Source organism: Zea mays, chromosome 2 (assembly GCF_902167145.1).
Source record: "Zea mays cultivar B73 chromosome 2, Zm-B73-REFERENCE-NAM-5.0, whole genome shotgun sequence".
NCBI classification, from domain to species: domain Eukaryota; kingdom Viridiplantae; phylum Streptophyta; class Magnoliopsida; order Poales; family Poaceae; genus Zea; species Zea mays.
Window position 1 is genome coordinate 59231704 of NC_050097.1, and position 7135 is coordinate 59238838.

The 7135-nt window shown below is 44.2% G+C and overlaps 1 pseudogene; it reads left to right on the plus strand.

Annotated features, from left to right (window-relative positions):
- Positions 1–1229: 1229 nt before the first annotated feature.
- Positions 1230–6250, plus strand: LOC103646500 (GTP-binding protein YPTM1-like; annotated as a pseudogene).
- Positions 6251–7135: the final 885 nt, after the last annotated feature.

Consider the following 7135-nt stretch of genomic DNA (forward strand, 5'->3'; position numbering starts at 1 on the left):
GTGGCGGCTGTGAGGCTGTGAGCAGTGGTGGGATGTCAGGATGTGAGACGGGCAGACGACCAATGTGTTGCCCTTGCCTGTGGTGGGCCGATGTGAGCCCATGAGTTGTCAATTTAGAATTTGTGCTAGGCTAGTTAATAGTTTCGGTAAATTCCGAATTTTAAATTCGGTAAATTTCGACCCAAAACGGTAACCGAAGAAAACGGTCGGTAAAGGACTGTACCGATTTCGATACCGATTTCGATCTAAAATTCCGATGACCAATTCCGATTCCGAGAAATACTGATATCGACGATTCCGATCCGGAAAAATCGGAAACGGTTTCCAGAATTCCAAAAAAATTCGAAATTGTTTTCATGCCTAATCACAACATAACCAGGTATTATTTGGATAAGAAAATGTATATACATAAGTATTCAGTCTCCGTACATAAGTATTCAATCTCTGTGTGATTGGTTGGTTGACCAATCATAACTAGGTCCGTCGAATGCGTTAATTGCGTCTAAGTGCGTGATTGGTTACCTGTAGTGCATCGACGCGGTTTGCACGTGCATGTGCAATAAAAACACTTTTTTCACCATTTACCTGCATACACGGAGACGGGACCGGCGATGATCTCTACCGGGCCAGGCGGGCGTGAGCCGGACGCAGCTGCCGCACGCAACCAATCATGTGGAGATTTCAAGAATCATGTGTATTGCATTGTATTTAATGTGTTGGTTACTATACTATTAAATCAACTTCCGTATATCTGAAAAGTGCTATAAACTAAATTTTATGAATTTGTCACATATTTATTTCAAGCTATTGATAGACAATATGTTGTGAAGTAAAGTGTCACGTAAAATAAAAAACAAATATAACCTAAGAGCAACTCCAAGAGATTAGCTAACAAGACTAGCCAAATTTACTCATTTAGCTACTCTCTAAAATATATTTTTACAGAGAAAGTGTAGGCTAATCCAATAGACTCGATAAACCTACGGACTAAATCTTTACTACTATTAAGGCTGTAAGGGGTAGGCTGCCTCCCCTGGTTCTGCCTTCGGTGAATCTAAGCCGTTCTTTGCCTTCGGTGAATCTAAGTCGTTCTTCCACGCCCTGACCCCAACCTGCTCGTTCCCCTCCCCGTCCTCTCTTTCTCCCTCGCGCTTGACTCCCCCGCCGCCCCTTCCCATCCCCACCCCGACGCCGACCGCACTCCGCTCCCCGTCCACCATCCCAGCGCGATGGCTGGGAGGACCGCGCCCGCCTCCCTCCCCTCCTTCTCCCTCACGCCCGACTCCCTCGTTGCCCCTTTATCCTGGATCTCGTCATGGACGCTACCACGACCAACGGTTCGACGGAGCAGGTGCCGCACGCTGCGCCACGGGACGGAGCCCGTCCCCACCCGACACCGACCACCTCCACCCCGAGCCCCTCCGAGAAGTGAGTGATTTCCATTTCTTCGATTGGATGGCGCGCGGTCGGGCCTCCACACCTCTCTGTCCCCCTCCCCTCCCGCGGTGACAACTTCCTCGAGGAGATGAGCGTGCCCGCCCCCACGCGCACCACCACCACCACCACGCGTCCACGCCCCTCGCGCACCTTCTCGCCCGAGGTACGCACCCTGCACCCTACACCCTGTCAAACCCTTGCATCTCGAGACCGATTAGGACATCAGTGATGAAACGGGTAGGGACGACTTTATTTGGCGCCCGCTCATGCTTTCGCTGCAGAAGGTGGTTTCCTTTGGTGTCCCCATGTGTTTTTGTCGTTGCAAGTCGAGCTCACCCTTTCATGCCTGATATTTTGCTCAGATTGCATTGGAGAACGACTACACAAAGATCATGCTGCCAACATGTGCTTCTGGAATACCATGCCCTCTGCTATCTGCAACTGTGAAGGCATATAGTTGATCAGGTGATGTTTGAATTTTCTTGAGAATAACATGAGCAAACATTGAGTGCATAATGGATATACTAATTTCCCAGGGGCAATATATATTTCCATTATCTTTTCTAAATTGATACGTTCAATGCAGAACATAAGGAAGACAACTTTTGTGCTTCACAAGCTGTCTATGGCCAAGGCTAAGCGATACCTTGAGGATATTATTGCTCACAGGCAGTCAATTGTCTTCCGGAGATACTGTGGTGTTGTTGGTCGCACCGCACAACCATAGTCTCGACATTCCAATGATTAGGGCCACTAGTCTGTTAAACAGCTAGGTTCATTTTGGACTTTACTGAAGAATGTTGAGAGTAACACTGATGTATAGCTTATTTCTCTTTTCTTTTTAAATGTGCACAAGATTTTCTACTGTTTGGTTTGCCTTGCATTTTCTGTTATGTTTTAGTGAAAGACTTGGTTGTGGACAACCTCTACGTTTCACTTATCCAGGTGAACCTAGCCCAGAAGCAGCACAAACGCATAGATAGTATGTATTTGAAGGATGGGCATTCATTCATGTAATGATGTTGAATAACATATTTAACTTTGCTGTTTTGCAGCGTACATGTCCTCACCTTGCCACAGTGAGTTGTTCCTGTTAGAGAAGGAAGATCCCATGAAGAAAGAGGTATTTCACATGTTCATCAAATTTCAAATGCCATCTAGATATTTTGAGGATCTTGCATTGGTTTTTAGAGTTGTTTTGACTTCGGTTCTTGTAATACATGCTCTGCAGCATCCTTCCATTTTAGTTAAGTAAAACTGCCTAACAGATGGTTGCCGACATTTTAGGTAAGGAAACGGGCGAAGCGCTCGGAGTCTAGGCGGGGCCGGTGAGGATTCAACGCTCGAAAGAGGCCCGGTAGGCAACGGCAGTGGCAGTCAACACAATCTTGGAGCAGGCCTTCATCGAGGTCAGAGCCAGCGCGCGGTGGTCTCCTCGGTCCGCAGTGTGGTTGGCCTCGTCTATACGAAAGGTTCGACACTGCTTCCCCTTTCCTTGACCTTTGAATATGAATGCGTAGATCTGTGCAATGGAATGATCTGTGAAATGGTTGTTCCTTGATCAGTGAATATGAAATGGCTAGATCTGTCAAATGCCTTGTTCTATGAAAAAATTTGTTCCTTGAATATGATGAGTACTACGATGCCAGCGCTTTCCACTTGTGTACACAGAAATTGTTTTGTTGATGACGACCAAAAGTATGCGCTAACTCATCTTCCTGTCTATGCACCAGCGATTCCCTTGAAACCCTTAATATGATTTTGCATTAATTATTTCTCACTGATCTGGCAGTTTTAGGAAGGCTATATTTACTTGACCTGCTACCTTTCTTTTGCATTAATTTTCAGAGATGCTCTGAATTTAGTTACTCAAATTTTCTAATTGAGTCACTGATGGGTTAGCATTGCAGGGGAGTCAATTTGATTTACCAAAACTGCATGCTCAGTGGGTTCCCTATTTTAGTAACATCTGGATTCAATTTTGATTTACCAAAACTGCATGCTCAGTGATTTTTTTGCAACTGGATTTTACATTATTTTACAGAATTGCATTAATATTAGAGCAGAAAAATTGTAGCACCTTGCAATAACTGTCAGCCTACAAAATTGTGTGGATTTTCATAAAGTGTCTTAATGCCAGTAGTATTGTATTAATAACTTTACAATGCAATTCACGTAAAAACAACTAATGCAATTGGTTGTAACCACACGACTTGACCCTGAACTAGAAATGCCCTTGTTACTCACCGGTCCATTAAAATTAGTCCATGCATTTCTGGTTTCCCCAGCTGAAGTAGATTTGGCTGCAGCTTGTGTGATGCATGTTGGACGTCCCTTTTGGCTGCATTGCCCTGGTCAGTTGCATTTACAACTTCAAACTAATGAGGCTTGTAACCCTCACGTCTATCAGACTCAATCTTTCTATCGAAGGCCCGCTTCATGTCGCCTTCTATGATTGTCAATTCTACGTGATTCATGGTGCTCTGTTCCTACCACCTTCTGTAATGACCTGAACAAAATTGATCATGTGAACACTACGCTACACTGAATAGCAACAGATAGAATTTGACCTCTCATGGTTCCTAAAATAGGCTTACCTTCTCACATGAGTAGGATAGCCGCTTTTCTGCTTCCAGTTCAGTTAATGATTTCTCTCCCCATTTTTTGACAACCATTTCAACTGTATCCTTGACGGATGATAAGGTTTGTTTTGAAAGTTCACATGTGAACAAGCTCTCGTTCATCTGAAGGGAAAATAAGTGCAGTAAGTCATTAGATAAACTTATATCACAAGTTAAATCAAATACCGAAATACATCTACCCGATGCAAAAGTCCCACAATCTCAAGACCATCAATTGTTGCTCATGTCACTACTGAACCTATAGCCAGTTATGTGCCTTCCATGTCTTTCTTGGTGGCATGTGCTTTTTGGATACAATAACGACATCTATTCGAAATTATGTACTTGGCATGCTTGAAGCTCACTTCGTTCTGTGAATGGATTGATGCACGTATTGGTAGCATTTGCTTGTTCTGCCCTTCAGATCAGATTGGTTGTTATTTGCTAAACTGAGTAGGGCTACCTCATGCAATGGTCATTTCTTAGGATCTGTGTATATGCTGATCCTAATACACAGGACGTTATGGTTGATATCTGACGATTTCCCACCTGATGTTTTCCCTTTGAATTTGTAGGATTCTTCCAGAAAATATGGGATACATTTTATCTCATCCTAATATACAGTGCGGTTTCTCGAGGTGTGTGCGTGAGAGAGAGGCGACTTCCCGGAGGTTTAGCATCTTCTCTCTCTGTCTCACACTGTCCCTCGCGAAAGCATCTCCATGCTTCGCTCCTCTCTTCTCGCACTGTTCTCGGAATCGCTCTTCTCCTCCGTGCTGTTCTTGGAATCGAAAGGTGGGAAGCACAATGAGCAACGGTTGTAAGTTTGTCCCCATCTCCCTTCTTTCCACCTCTTATTTTTCTTCTCTTTAGTGAACCAAAACTTTTGCCCCCCTTGTTTGCTTGTCGTCCTTCGATAGCGATTACCTGTTCAAGCTTCTCCTGATCGGCGACTCCTTGGTGGGCAAGTCCTGCTTCCTCCTCCGCTTTGCTGTGAGTCAGGCAGTGCCGATTGGCGCCCACCGTTTGCTGCACACCACCAGTAGACGATACGTATACGGTTCTGTGGCCACTCACACTCACCCTATGTGTTCATCATCATCATCCAGGACGACTCCTACGTGGATAGCTACATCAGCACGATCGGCGTCGATTTTGTGAGTTGGTGCCTCTTGGAATGTTGCATGCGTTCTTGGTGTTCTTCGATCTACTACTGACCATCCCAGTTTCCTTGCTATGTTTGCGCAGAAAATCCGCACGGTCGAGGTGGAGGGCAAGACCGTAAAGCTGCAGATTGTAAGTGGCCTCCTCAACGCTTGTACAAGTAATATTATTAGTTTTCCATCAACACTTGTAAGTGGCTATGTTTGGCTCCTGATCTTCTTTTTATTTGTTTTTTATATATTCAAAGCATCAATTGTAATATGCAATCCGGTCAGATATTATTAGGTGCACCTGATGGCTGATGCTGCATGCTTCAACAGTGGGACACAACAGGGCAGGAGCGGTTCAGGACCATCACGAGCAGCTACTACCGAGGAGCTCACGGGATAATTGTAAGCAAATCACTCAGCCTGCGAAATACATTTCCTAAAATTATATACCTACATTTCAGCGAGCACACCTTGGTTGCCCCACCCCTCCAAAATGTTTATGACATCACGGACATGGAGAGCTTCAACAACGTGAAGCAGTGGCTTGACGAGATCGACCGATACGCCAACGACAGCGTACGCAGGCTTCTTGTTGGTAACAAATGTGATCTGGCCGAGAACAGGGCTGTCGATACTTCGGTAGACAGTAGCACAGGTCAAAACTTCAAAGTACCTGTTCATCAATACTGTAGCAGTAGACTTTCTTGAGCTAAACCGGCAACAGAAATAACTGCAGGCTTACGCTGAAGAGGTAGGCATCCCGTTCCTCGAAACGAGCGCTAAGGAGTCAATCAACGTCGAGGAGGCGTTCTTGGCAATGTCTGCTGCAATTAAGAAAAGGTATGCACGTCAAAGCGGTTTTTTTCTGATTTCACTCTCAATAAGGGATTATTACCCTGAGATGGAGAACTCCTTGTTCCATCTTGCAGTAAAGCAGGGAGTCAAGCAGCCCTGGAGAGGAAGCCCTCTAATGTAGTTCAGATGAAAGGGCGGCCGATCCAGCAAGAGCAGTAGAAGAGTAGATGTTGTTCAACATGAGGCACGTCAATGTCTGTCTTTCGAGAATCAGTAAAATGATTATCTTCTAGACTAGATGTGTTTCTCTGTCTTCGTTTGTTTTGAGACACATATTTATAGTCGTGAAAATGCGGTGGTGAGAAACTCGAAATGAATCTGAGCCAGAACTCGGACCGCCAAATTTCATCATTTTCACTCACAAATTTCTACCATATTGAACAGTGAGATAATCCAACCATGAAAAAGTAGTTTATTTACACATGCAGAGCTTGCGTAGATACAAATACTAATTTTCCCCAAGATGGAGCGGCAGAGCTTATGAATTACTTTCTCGTTGGGTTTAGTTTTGTCCTAAGTCACATGTAGAGCTTGCGTAGATACAAATACTAATTTCCCCAAGATGGAGCGGCAGAGCTTATGAGTTACTTTCTCGTTGGGTTTAGTTTTGTCCTAACTCAAAATTTTCTAACTTTGACCAAATTTGTTGAAAAATACGACAACATTAACTTAGTTATTTAGATCCACCATTAAATATGTCTCAACAGAGTGCAGTGCATTTATTTCGTACTGTAGTTTTGAACATATTTTTCTACAAACTTTGGTCAAGATGTTTGTCTTGGAACAAAATTGAAACACCATACAGTTTCGGAGCGAAAGGTAAGATTGATAGAATGGCATCTTTGCCTACGAACAGTAGTTACTCTCCATAGTTAGCTGGAACGATGCTTGCGGTGTCATCGACATGTTGTTCTAATTCAGAATCCCATTCCGCTCAATTATTTGCATGCACAAGATTAAGTCAGAGAGAGTGTTCTTTAAAGAAAGGACATGCATATTTGCAGTACTCTTTCCTGAAGCACGCCATTGACAGTCTGCAGTGTGGCTTCCTGCAAAACGGAAACGCAA